The sequence below is a fragment of the Phoenix dactylifera genome, unplaced genomic scaffold, assembly GCF_009389715.1.
Source record: "Phoenix dactylifera cultivar Barhee BC4 unplaced genomic scaffold, palm_55x_up_171113_PBpolish2nd_filt_p 000503F, whole genome shotgun sequence".
NCBI classification, from domain to species: domain Eukaryota; kingdom Viridiplantae; phylum Streptophyta; class Magnoliopsida; order Arecales; family Arecaceae; genus Phoenix; species Phoenix dactylifera.
In genome coordinates this window covers 65,348-78,605 of record NW_024067920.1, presented here as the reverse complement: position 1 = coordinate 78,605, position 13,258 = coordinate 65,348, and the positions used below count along the sequence as shown (strand labels likewise).

Sequence of the window (13,258 nt, the reverse complement as noted above, 5' to 3'; positions counted from 1 at the left end):
ATGACATTCTTGTAAACACTGATGGTTGCCACCAAGGTGGTAGCATGGTGGTAAGGAGGCTTGGACTCCATCCGAATTGTCCGAGTTCGAAAGGCGTGAACATCGATTAAATCAGAAGACCGCATGCCCCATGTCCGAATGGCTCTGTGTGTATATGCTTTCCTTCTATCAGTACTGAGGTGGCGCTGGGGTGACGTCCTCACACATGGATGGCCCAGTGGGGTTTTCCACGGGTTGGGGAGAGCACGCGGAAAATTGCAACCTGCATCGAACATTCTTTAGTTGAAGGAAGGCCCAGTAGGGGCTGCTGCGCAGGTGGAGTTCTGCCCCTCCCCCTCCCCCTCCCCTCCTATTTGTACACCAAAAAAAAAACACTGATGGTTTGTCGAATAAGTTTTCCAGCATATCTGTAATCATCCATATCAATCTGCCAAAGGAAGTCATTGGTAAAATGTGTAAGGCTACAGTATGCTGACATGTCTGCTATGACTATATGTCACTGCGGTTATTTTACTACCTTTGTAAATTTGATTGGGACCGTAGTTTTTCTTCCCCCCCGGCTGTTTGAAGGCTTGGTCCAATTGGATCCATAGCATCAATAAATCTGGTACAATCCAGAAATGGTTGTATTCATCTCTTCAGAGGGACTTAATTAACATAACCTATTAAAATCAGAAAGAAACTAATGAAATGGTTTTGTTAACTTCAAGATATAATTTATCCATGCTTTTTCCTAATATTTTTCTCTCTCATTGTTTTATTATATATTTGAAGTAAAACAAAAATACAGTACAAAGAAACAACTGAATAGAACAACATCAAATCTTCAGTCTACAAACTATATCGGAAATTCACAAAAAATGATTACGAAAAAATATTTCATGCAAAAGTTAACTCTTCAAATGGAAACGATGCATAGTTACTCATCCACTAGGCAATTGTTATAGTAACTCCTCTTTCTTTATGCACTAGTAGATAATCCATTGAAATGCATAATAACTAAAATCAAGAGGACACATGTCCATGTATGATGATGATTCATGACCTACAAGGGTATGATTGTGTGAATAGATCAAATAAGTGGAAATACAATATTGTTTTGAACCTTGCCCGGAAATTCTGCATTAATCTGATCACATTATATTTTTGATCTTTGAGAAACTTTGGCATTTTTATCAGATTTTTTATCTTGTTTAAAAGAAATCTCATAATAGCAGGCTTATGATAAAGGTTAAGAAACCTCACAATTTTTTGAAAAATATGCATCGGTTGGTAGGCAAAACATGTCAAATTACAAAAACATAAACATCTAAATCATGCGTTTTATCTCTGTTCCATTTAATTTATCAGACTCCCTACATCTACCAAAGAGAAAATATCAGACTCCCTACCGACTAGCATACCCCCCATTTGCTATGTTCGCAATAAACTGCACTTTCGGCTAGTAAAGTAAGATCAAACATCCCCCGACTTGAAATACCTTGATCAATCTCCTCAAGCTTCTCCGAGCAAAATCTCTGAATTGTTCAAACAGCGTGTTTAAGCCCTCAACGAAATCCAGTTAGCCATGGATAAACAAGGCAAAGCATCTTACGAGGATACAAAACAGAGCACAAGAAGTGAAACATTTGCTTGCATGCATCCTGGTAGTACAAGCATGCCAGAAGCAGAGGGAGAGCCAGTTCAAAATCTGTGTTAAAGAACTCAGAATGCCAAGTCATTTCTAGCAAGACCAAATGGTTATTAATACTTGCTCTCAGGTTTCAAAATAAACGATCATACGGTAGTTTCTTCAATAACAATTCCTGGATTTATCACAACATTAGAGCAGCTTTTTTTTACCCTACAAGCAACACTAAGCTTCAAAAAGGAAAAATGATTGAGAAACAGCAATCAGCATCGAACAATGTGAAAATCTGTTGCAGTTAAATATGGAAGCAATTGTTCCTTTCTAATAACTTCACTGTAACTCCAGGACAGCCTTTTATTAGAGGTTAATCTACAAATCATCCACTTCACATTCCTACTAAACTTGTCCAATAAAATGCATAAAGCATGCAGCAAATAACAACTGGAATACAGTTTTTGGGTGATTCATTCATCTCTCTGGCAAACACAAGCAACCCACATTAGACGCCAAAACATGAGAAAGTAGGCTCGGATTAATAACAGAACATTCTCCCCAATTATCATGCCATCATTATCAGACCAAGCCCAATAACCAAGTCCTAATTCCCTGGGCGTAATGCACATCATGCTGATTCAGATTAAGAGCTTCTCAATCGCATCCTGTGAGTCAATCAGAAGAAATGAGCTATGATCCTAAGAATCAGAAGCATAAGAGAATTTAAGAGGCAAAGACCAAATAAGAGAGAGAGGAATACCTTGAGTTGCTGTATTTGGGATTTCAACTGACTACCTTCATTGCTAGTCACGGAGCAAGCAATCACAGGTCTGGTGACTCCACAGGCTCGACCAAGAGCTTGTTTGGATGGTACAAAGACATATGGCACATTCTGGCATAACCAATGACAAGTGTTAGTCATTGATGTTAAACAGCATCAAGCTTTATGAGACATTAGCTGATTACGCAAGAGAACTAGTCATAATACTTCAGCTTGTATTGCAGTAATATGTCTCTATGTGTACGGGTCCACAAGTAGGCAACAAAAACTCGAACATGAACGTTAAAACTGTACAAAAAATCTAGCTATTAGCTGTCAGACTATCAACACGAGGTTTTATAGCTCTAGAATTTTAGATATGCTAGTTGACCATGACAAGAAAAGCTAGCCAGTATTTCAGTGACACATTTCTGCATACATGTATTTTATAAAGAGAGGACCGATCCTTGGGTGTGATTGTGCAACCTATAGCATCAATGCAGCTAGATTTAGAGTAGAGGAAAGATCATGGAAGAATAGGCGTAACATAGCGAACATCGATCTACAAATAAAGGCCCTGTTTAGTTGGCCCGCTTTGGATAAACCCGTGAAGGGCCTAAAGACTGGTGAGAAGAAAGTTGACCAAAAAATTAACATAACCTAGAGATCCACCCAAGCTTGCGGTCCCAAAAAATTAGGACAATGTGTTCCTTCTAAAGGGTGGTTTGCATATCACTTTTTTATTGGGGTCTTCATGATCTAAAGTTTCTTTATTAAGAAGAGCTTCTCTCCTTCCATTGCTAACTTGTTCCCCCCAATAACCATATTGGGTACATTCCATAGCCATGTTATGCAAACTTCCAAACAGCCCAGAACCAACTTGGTAACAGAATAGCATAAGCTAGATTATATCTCTTCCATTAACGTCAGAGCAGAGCAGAATGTTTTCTTCCTACCTCCAGCAACAGTGTTAATAAGCAGCAACAGAACTCAATTCGAATGTGCAATACACCATTAAAGTACTTGTCATTTAATACAGTCAGAACTCTAATAAACATGCAAAAATGCAACATGAAGCAGAGTGCTCTCCTCTTCAGGTTTCACAATACAACATGTTCCCCACTATAAGTTGAAAATTTTTTAAACAGATCTACAAATTTTAGGATTTTGAAACCCCAGACCCAACACTCAGGTGCATACCAGAACCAATGCAGCATTTCATCTAGTGCTGGAATTGGGGAACATTACTTGGGAAACATGCCAGATACCCTTACCCTCACCTTTTTTATCAGTCACCTTGCAGATCCTTGCAATCCTCGGACCATTCACTTTTCATATAATGGGTGACATGCATTAAATAAATGATAAAAAGGACTGCAGAAACACAGCTCTCAATGACCTAATATCAATATAAATTCATATCTGACAATGATTGGCTAAACAATTAACATTCACCGCATGGTAACATGACACCAGAACAATCAACTCCTAATAACAATGACTGACCAGAGCGCTAATAACACTAAGAGTTTTATTATAACAAAAACCAAATCCATGCATTTAAACTGCATGAACCTTCTCCCAATTTGTTGATTATTTTTCAATTAACTTGCCATGAAAATAGTCAGTATATAATACTGATTGAACATTGCTATGAGAAAATAACCACAAATCTTGTATAGTTTCTTTTGAAAAGAAATTGTGCCTCTTTTTCCAGCAATTAAAGTAATTTTAATGCCAAGATATGAAGCAACAATTTTCCACCTGCAGTAAAGTTCTCTTGTTGGATGGCTATGCCAGTAAAAAAATAGAACTTTAATGGTCCTATTTCTGATTTGAACATTAGGAAGATTACACGGCTTATGCATTTTCCTTTACTTTGCCATCATGATTACTCATACTTCAGTTAAGGTAAGCTTTAATAAGTAATCTTCTGAACAAATGGCTAATTTGACCTTGGAATATTGCCACGCAAAATTAATAGTTTATCCTTTCTTGCATGCTATATTCATCATTTCAAGGCAATGAAGATGCAGTGGATGTACATGCAAGGAGGAGTTTTTAGAGGTTGCATGCTCTACCTTATTCTTCCTAGGTCATAGAATATCATCATTTAAATTCTTAACACTTGAGAAAAAAAAATGAAAGAACCACTATTAGCACAAGAAATTGAAATTTCCATGTATAGATTATATTGTTTGAGATGGTAACAAGCTTGTCAAATTGCTTAGTTCAAAGCCAAGTGTTGGACACCCCTTATGGCCAAGGCAAGCGCCTAGTCAGCCACCCAGGAAGGTAAGAACTCAAACTCTTAATTATGAATGGCTTTACATATATCACATATAAGGCATCTTAAAACCTTTTGCACTTAAAGTCTCCAAAAATCAAAACCTACAACAAGAAGGAATGCACTAAGAGAGTTGCACCCATTGCAATAACAAGCATGCCGTAGGGCCACAACTAGACAGCCAACACCCAATAAGGAGTAGAAGACGAAGAAAGAAGAGAAATATGGTAGGGATGCAGTAGCCGACTATTGCAGGGCTATATAAAATACCCATCAAGAAGAAGGAAAATAAGAAGAAAAAGGGAGAGAAAAGTACAACAAAGGTTACTAAGCAACACAAAATGCAAAAACATAAAAAACGAGAAGCATGGCCAGATGAAGTAATAGTAAAAGAACACGAGGCGAAACCAAAGGAGAAGAAAAAAAAGGAGGAGAAGAAGAAGAAGATGCTGAACATTGGTCTAAAGAAGAAGAAAGAAACTAAGAAAGCAAGGAAAAAAATTAAAAAGTATATACAATGCCGTGTTACATGGACACTCGTGTCTGACTTCAATAATACGTCTCATGCATATCTAAATTGGATATGCATCAACTTGGATACTTAGCTTTTCTCTAGCTTTACTGGATAATTTGACTCTTCCAAATAAGGAGTTCAACCCAATGATAATAACACCATGTTTTCCTTTTTCAGATACTATCAAGTATGTGGATATCGAAATAACTTTGCAAAATATCTTTTTCCTTATATCCATTAACAAATTAGGAAGTTTAAAAAAACATATAGTGAAAGACCTTAACAAAAAAAAAAAATACTCTAATAATTTTTTACACATTATTGAAAAACAAATATATAATTTAATTATAGATATTTTTTACATATCCCTGTATCTCTTTTTCTATCTCTTGCTGAGTCAGACACTCCGACATGCGTTCAAATGTGATTCTTGGACCCATGCCCTTGCAACACGAGTAATCTAGTGGCACCAGTTCTAAGTGACTGCCATCGCCGCTACCCATCACCAACAGCTGATTAAATAATATCCATTGACCAGCCTACCAGTTGTTGATAGGTAGGTGGTAGCCTCCATTAGAGATGGGCACTGGGCCGGGCCGTCCACGGCCCGGCACGAAGCGGGCCGTGCCAGCCGTGCCTGGCACGGCCCGCCAGCTACAGTGCCGGGCCGTGCCTGGCACGGCCCCTTTGAGAGGGCCGTGCTGGGCTAGAGGGTCCTGGCCAGCGGGCCGTGCCTGGCACGGCCCGCTTCGGGCCTGGGCCGGCACGGCCCGGTCTAGGCCCGCGGGCCAGCACGGCACGGCCCATAAGGGCCTGGGCCGGGCTGGCACGCGGGCCTGGCACGGTCCGGGCCTGGGCCCGGCTCGGCCCGATAAAAATTAATGCTTCATAAATTTTTTTAATAAATTAATAAATATTGAACACTAAGAATTTATGATTTATGAATATAAAGCCACCTTAATGGTGGGGGGTTTGGCATAGACCCCTACCAGTTTATTAATTTAAATCAAAATGGTACATGAAGGGAGGTTTGGACCTTGGTCTGACCTCTAGAATACAATAAGAAACTAAGAAAGGGCCGAGGTTTGGACCTTGGTCTGACCTCCAGAATACAATAAAAATGTACAATTATAAAAAATTAAGAAATCTTACTAATCATCAGTGATTCAGTGAATCAGTATTCACTCTTCAGTCTTCAGTCTTCAGTCTTCAGTCTTCAGTAGTGTTTGTATCATCATCATCAGAGGATGTTGTATTATGTCCACCTTTATCTTGAAGTCTTGCCTCAGCATCCAGCCAATCCTTGAAGCAGAGAAGCATCTCCACCGTTTTGCCCGTCATCCTACTTCTCTTTTCGTCAAGAACACGCCGACCTGCACTAAAAGCGGATTCCGATGCTACCGTGGACATCGGCACAGCTAAAATATCGCGTGCAATTGCAGACATAACAGGATATTGATTTCTAACACTCTTCCACCAAGATAATACATCTAGATTCTCTATTTGATTTTCATCATATGCAGAATGAAGATCATTTCGTAAATAAAATTCTAGTTCACTACTTAAAGATGAAGAAGATGAAGAGGAACTTGAAGCATGTGTGTGTCTTCTCTGTGCAATGAATGAAAAAATAGATGACGAACGAGAACTACTAGAAGGAGAAATAGAGGTTTGTATTTGTGTTCTAGATCCACGAATTTTTTCATCATATATAGCATAAATATCATAAAGAAGTTTTTTTACCTCATCTTTAGCAGATTCAGCATCTTGATTCATATTTTCAGAGTATGCATCAAGTAAAATTAGCACGCCATTTAATTTAACTCTAGGATCAAATACAGCAGCTAAGTTATGCATAGGACATATCCTGTCCCAATACTCATTCCATTTAGATTCCATTAGGTCAATAATAGGCATTAAAACATCATCATATTTATGTTCTGCAAATTTTTGACTAATTATATATGCTTGTTGTAAAAATGAACATGAAGTAGGGTAATAAATACCAGAAAGAACATTGGTAGCATTATAAAAACTAAGCAAAAAATCTTCCAAAATTTTTCCTTTATTCCAATCAGTTTCAGTCAATGTAAATCCTAATCCACGATCATTAATATATGCACTTAATAAATTTTTATATGGGTATGCATCATGTATCATGCTATATGTGGAGTTCCAACGAGTAATTACATCAAGTTTAAATTTTTTAAAACGTTTACCATGATTTATGCATAATTCCTTAAATTCTTGAAGTCTTATCTAGAAGCATGAATAAAAGAAACTGCATTTCTAATTTTTGAAATCACATCTTGAATCATGCCCATGCCAGCTTGAACAGAAAGATTTAAGATATGACATGCACATCTAATATGCAGTAAATTTCCATCTAATATGGGATGCAATGAGTCTTTTAATAATACAACAGCAGAATTATTATTAGATGCATTATCAAAAGTAATAGACATAATTTTATCATTAATATTATATGAACATGCAGTTTGATAAATTATATTTGAAATTTGTTGCCCAGAATGTGGAAAATCAAAAGCACGAAAAGCAAGAATACGTTTATTTAATTGCCAATCATTATCAATATAATGAGCAGTAATGGCAATAAAACAATTACTACCTACATATGCTGACCAAATATCAGAAGTTAATGAAATTTTTACATTTAAAGTAGAAAGTGTTTCAATTAAATTTTGTTTCATTGCTAAAAAATTGGTCATAGCTACTTTTCTAAATGTACGCCTACTAGTTCTTTTGTAAGCAGGTTGTAGGTTTAATTGAACATATTCTTCAAAATTAAAAGATTCACATAAACTAAAAGGTAATTCATCCTTAACTATCCATTTTACAAGTGCTTTTCTTTGATTTTCATGATTATATGTAAAATTACCTACAAGTAATCCCCCTTGTATATTAAGGGTACTTTGAGTTTGAGCATGAGAATCATGCATCCTATGACTCTCTTGATGTCTTTTTAAATGCCCTGTTCCCCCACTACTACTACAACTATAAAGTTTGGCACATTTTTTATATTTAGCTTTCCAGACTCCCTCAACCATAACTCTATCAAATTCATTCCATACAGTACTAGTCCTCTTACGAGAAGAGGTTTGACCTTCACTCGGTTCACCAGTTCTAGAGGAACTAGGAACAGGGGGTTGGGGATTAGTTTCTTCTCCCTCAGAAACAGGAATGCCAAACTGACTTTCCTCAAAAGATGACATATCTATGATTAATTCAAAAAATAAAAACTAACCGCAAGGAGGAATTGAGTAGAGGGTCGGAGGGCAGAGGCAGAGCCGAGATTCCGAGCTTCCTCTTGTGCTCTCAACAGAAGCGACCTTCTCTTCTCAACAGGAACCTCCTCTTGTGTAGCACTTGAACAAACTAAAAATTAAATTGCTAGAAGAGCACTTTGAAGAGAGAAATAATAGCAGTAGAGAAGGAGAGAATGAGAGGTTTGGTGTGGTGAGAATGAGGGAGGAATGGGCTATTTATAGAAGCCCAAAAATTTTTTTTTCCCAAAATACCCCTCAATTCAGCCGTTATTGGACTGTTGGGAGGGGTAAAAGGGTCATTTTCACGAAAATAGCCGTTGGAAACGGCTATTTTCCTCCCCCCTCTCCAGACGGGCCGTGCCTGGCACGGCCCGTCTGGAGCCGTTGCGGGCCGTGCCTGGCACGGCCCGTCTGGAGACGTTGCGGGCCGTGCCTGGCACGGCCCGTTTGCGCCCGTTACGGGCCGTGCCTGGCACGGCCCGTGGCGTGCCGTGCCCGGCCCGGCCCACCAATAGAGGGGCCTGGGGCCGGGCCGGGCTGGCCTTCCGTGCTGGACGGGCCGTGCCAGGCACGGCCCGTTTAGTCTTTGGGCCCGGGGGGCCCGGGCCGGGCCGGCCCGGCACGGCCCGTTGCCCACCTCTAGCCTCCATTACCCACCCAAAGTTTCAATATGGGATTCAAATAAGGAAAGAAAAGGGGAAAAAATAAACCTTTAATAAAGTAAAACTTTAGACCAGCTTGGTTAAGGTAGCTAGGCTCAATTTGGCACCTAGGCATTGTTAGGAAAAATTTAAATGCGCACGCGGCCCGAAATTTGGCCGCGTGCGCGTTTGAGAAAAAGGTAACGCCACCAGGCGTTACGCATTTGAAAACGGACGTGTTTGAAAACGCATCCGTAAAAGACTATTTTGCCCCTGTAAAAACCCCTATTTAAACCCCTTGATTTCATCTCTTTGGGTGGACGAAAATTTTGAGAAAAATAGTAAAAAAAAATTCTGAAAAAATTCTTCTTCCTCTTAATCACTTCCGAATTTTGTTTTTACATTTTCATTCAGTTTATTTAGTTCTTTTCATTACGCTCTTTGCTGGATCTGCAAGTCCGATCGAGTTCGCTTTGACTTCTTCCGAGACGTGCCGAAGAAGAAGTTGTAGGATCGTCGTATCTCCGAGAAGGATTGCCGGGAGACCCGTACGTGGGGGCAAATACTTCTTTGTGACAGCGTCTACGCGCTTCGACCTTTCTTCAATCAGGCTACTTTCTTTTACTTTTATTTTTAATTTAATATTAGTAGATTTGTAGGATTTGAAATTTTATGCTATAAATTTATTAAATGCATAGATTTATTTTGTGCTAGATTAGATTTATTTTGCATTGAAATAAAATTATTTGGATGCCGAATAATATGCATGTATATTATTCTCTTTAAAATTTCCATTAATTGAATTAATAGATTTATTTGTTTATTTACATGATATATTGCTAACAGGCATCTCACTGGGCACCTAGGTGACTGCCTTTAACAACTATGGACAGTGGACAATAACACAGCACGACATGGCATACTCTTCACATGAGTAATTAAGAACCTTCTGCATTTTTGGTAATTTTGATCAACCAAATTAAATTAAAATTACTTAGTTAAAAAAAAAATCCCCCCTTGGCTTAAGAATAACTTGAAACATGCATTCTCAATATAGCATATCTAAAATTTTACTATCGTGCATGATTGAAGAGCAACCTACTTGTGTTGTGAAAATGATTAGTTCTGGGCAAGAAACATGAAATTTCCATCAAGACATCAACAATATAATGGAGATAAGTACTATCTAAGGTGGGTCTTCTAAAATTTAAAATTGATCATAGATTTCTTGCTCAGTGATCATGTACAAAAACATCAGAGACTCACAAAAAAGAAAAAAAGAATAGAAAAGGAAAAGGTGTAATCTAGATAAGATTCGATAACATCCCATGTTGCAGAATTTACATAAATGCATTAGCAGGGAACACAAAATAGACTAATATCTTCGATGCCTGTTTGGATGATTGTTATGTTATGGTTAGTGGTTGGATAGCATTTTAACCATCCAAACAAGAGCCCCACATGGCGTGTTAAACTTAATCAATCAACATCCCAAAAAGCAGACTAACCCAGTTAACTTCATTTCATGAGAACAGTGAAGCAATGTCAAGCACTAGATCTCTCTCTTCTCTTTCTTTGCCTTTTCACTTTTCTCCACAACTTATCCCACTAACCTTTAGAATGTCAAGCAAACAGTGAATAAATATAACCATTGGTATCTATGTGCCCCCTGCTTAACTTACCTATTCAGTGTTAGAGGCAACAATTTCGAACCTACATGGACCTTGAGATAGGATCCGACAAAGCTACTAATACTTCAGTTGTTTTCAATGATATAAATAAGTGTATCACCAGTATAGGATTCATCAAACACCTTTAGAACCTAACTCTATCATCTATATCAATCACTAAATGAGCAACCATCTCTCAACATCATCGATACCAATGAACAAACATCGATTTACTCTTCCTTGGTGGCATCTGAACTAAAAACTGTGGCAATTGTCATAATACAAACCCATGGATAACAACAACAATAAAAATAGTAAACATAGTGGAAGAAGATGCTACTAAATGGGGTTTTTCGGCCAAGCAACTACCTTATCTTCAGCCAGCAAGGGCAGGTGGAGTAGAATTTCTAGCGGCTCCATGTCGGCCGCCATTACGACGAACTCCGAAATACCCCTATTCAAAGTCTTGGTAGCTGCATCCTGCACACAAGATAATTTCAGCATAAACGAATGCGAGGATTGGAATTACTTAAGAGAGTTTAAAGTAAAGAGAGACGATTGGGATTGGAAACCTTCATTGGCGCCCTTCTTGAGCTGCTTATAGTTGGCTGCTTGCTAGATAAGATCCAATATGGGGGCATCCGCCAATGGGTAGGCCTTCGGGTTCACAGCCTCAGTGGTCTATTATTATTTCAAAACATAAAAATATATAAGCTATTTAATTTTTTTATAGAAAAAGAAAGAGAAGCATAGGTATAGGTGAAGATATTGAAGGGAAATAAAAAGAGATAAGAGAGGAAGGGAGGGGCATCACCATTGTTGTTCTTTTCTTGGGTTTTATTGAGCGAACCGAGTTGAAGGCTCGAAGCGATTGGATGGAGAGGGTGGTGTCTTGTTTGTGTTCCGCTTTGATTTGGGAGCGGAGGACGGGACGCCAGAGAAGAGAAGAGAAGAGAGAGGACTTCGGCGATGGCCGGAGAGGGGTTTTCAGTGTAGAGGGGAGCCCTAGGTGGGACGGCCGTGAGCGCAAGTCGCGTATTCCTCTCGAACTTTCTGAATTAAGATATCGACTGAAAGTACATGCAGTGGAGAACGTCAGGCTTTTTATTATTTTGGCATGGTAATTTGTGTGCAAAAAGAAGACTGGCTCAAATCTGACCCGGTTAGACTTGATTAGATCCGTATTTGAAGTCCCATTGGTTGGATGGGTTCAAAAATAACATCTGATCTAAATTCTAAATTGGGAACAAATATTGTATTTTTCAATCCAATCTAATCCGATCCATCTTATATATCATCCAGATCTAATTTGGATCCACAAAAAATAAATTTGATCAATCTAAATCTAATTCTATTTGATCCAAAAATTTATATCATATAAACTTTCTTCTCTTTCACTTTAAATATCTTTCCTAATTCCTTAATTGAACTCTCATTCAAATCAATTCTTCTTTGTATATATATAGTTTCTAAATTTAAAAATGATGGATTAATTTGATGAGATTAAAAATATTTGAATAAAAATTCAGATTTAAGTTAGCTCTTTTTCTTTTTATTTAAATTTAAATTTTTTATATTTAATTATTAATTATTACATTATAGCTATAAAAGAATAATTAGAAGTTTGTCTCCTTTTTTTGGTACTTATATATTACTTTTTACTATTATCAACCAAGTACTGAGTATACACTAGCAACAAAATAAGAAGCTCTATAATTGAATAATTATTCTAAAATGAGGAGCTCCATAATTGAATACTTAATCAAAGCCTTTAAGATTTTAAGTTTAAAATGCATTTACATCTCATAATAAAAAGATTTGGTAGGAAATAAATTGTTTGCACAGTATGCTAGGCGGCCGCAAGAAAAGTGTTATTAATAGTGACTGAATAAACAAGTTTTTTTTTTTTTTGCTATAACGGACATCCACCTCTAGTGTGGATGCATCCAAAAAAGTCAAAAAAAAACTATCACGGAGTGCGCTAAGCAACTCTCTTTCTCCGAACCATAGAATACCTCCAAAATGATCGTTAAGCAACTCTCTTTCTCTGACCCATAGGATACCTCCAAAATGATCCGCCACATACGAGGCCATCTAGTCCACAGCCCTATTGGCTTTTCTATTAACGTGCCTAGCCTGGAACTCAACATCACCCCTCACCATGACCTGGATATCTCGAAGTAGGGGGTGACACTCATCCACACAATCAGATTCCCATGGATCCAGCTAATTACCGTGATCGAGTCGCCCTCCAAAAAGACCGCTCTGGTTCAAGAAGACATTGTAGTGTCAATAAAATTGATCCTAGAAATGAAGATAAAATGAAAAATTTAAGAGATAGAAGCTAAGGAAAAAATTTAATTTAATTTCTTTAGTTTCCTCTGATATTTAAATATTTTTTCCGCATCTTTAATATATTTAACAATTCTTTCTATATCAATTATACATAAACAATATAATTATATATCAAAATAA

The 13,258-nt window shown here is 37.8% G+C and overlaps 1 pseudogene; it reads right to left on the bottom strand.

Annotated features, from left to right (window-relative positions):
- Positions 1-1,927: 1,927 nt before the first annotated feature.
- On the bottom strand, positions 1,928-11,865 carry LOC103715727 (annotated as a pseudogene).
- Between the last annotated feature and the right edge of the window lie 1,393 nt (positions 11,866-13,258).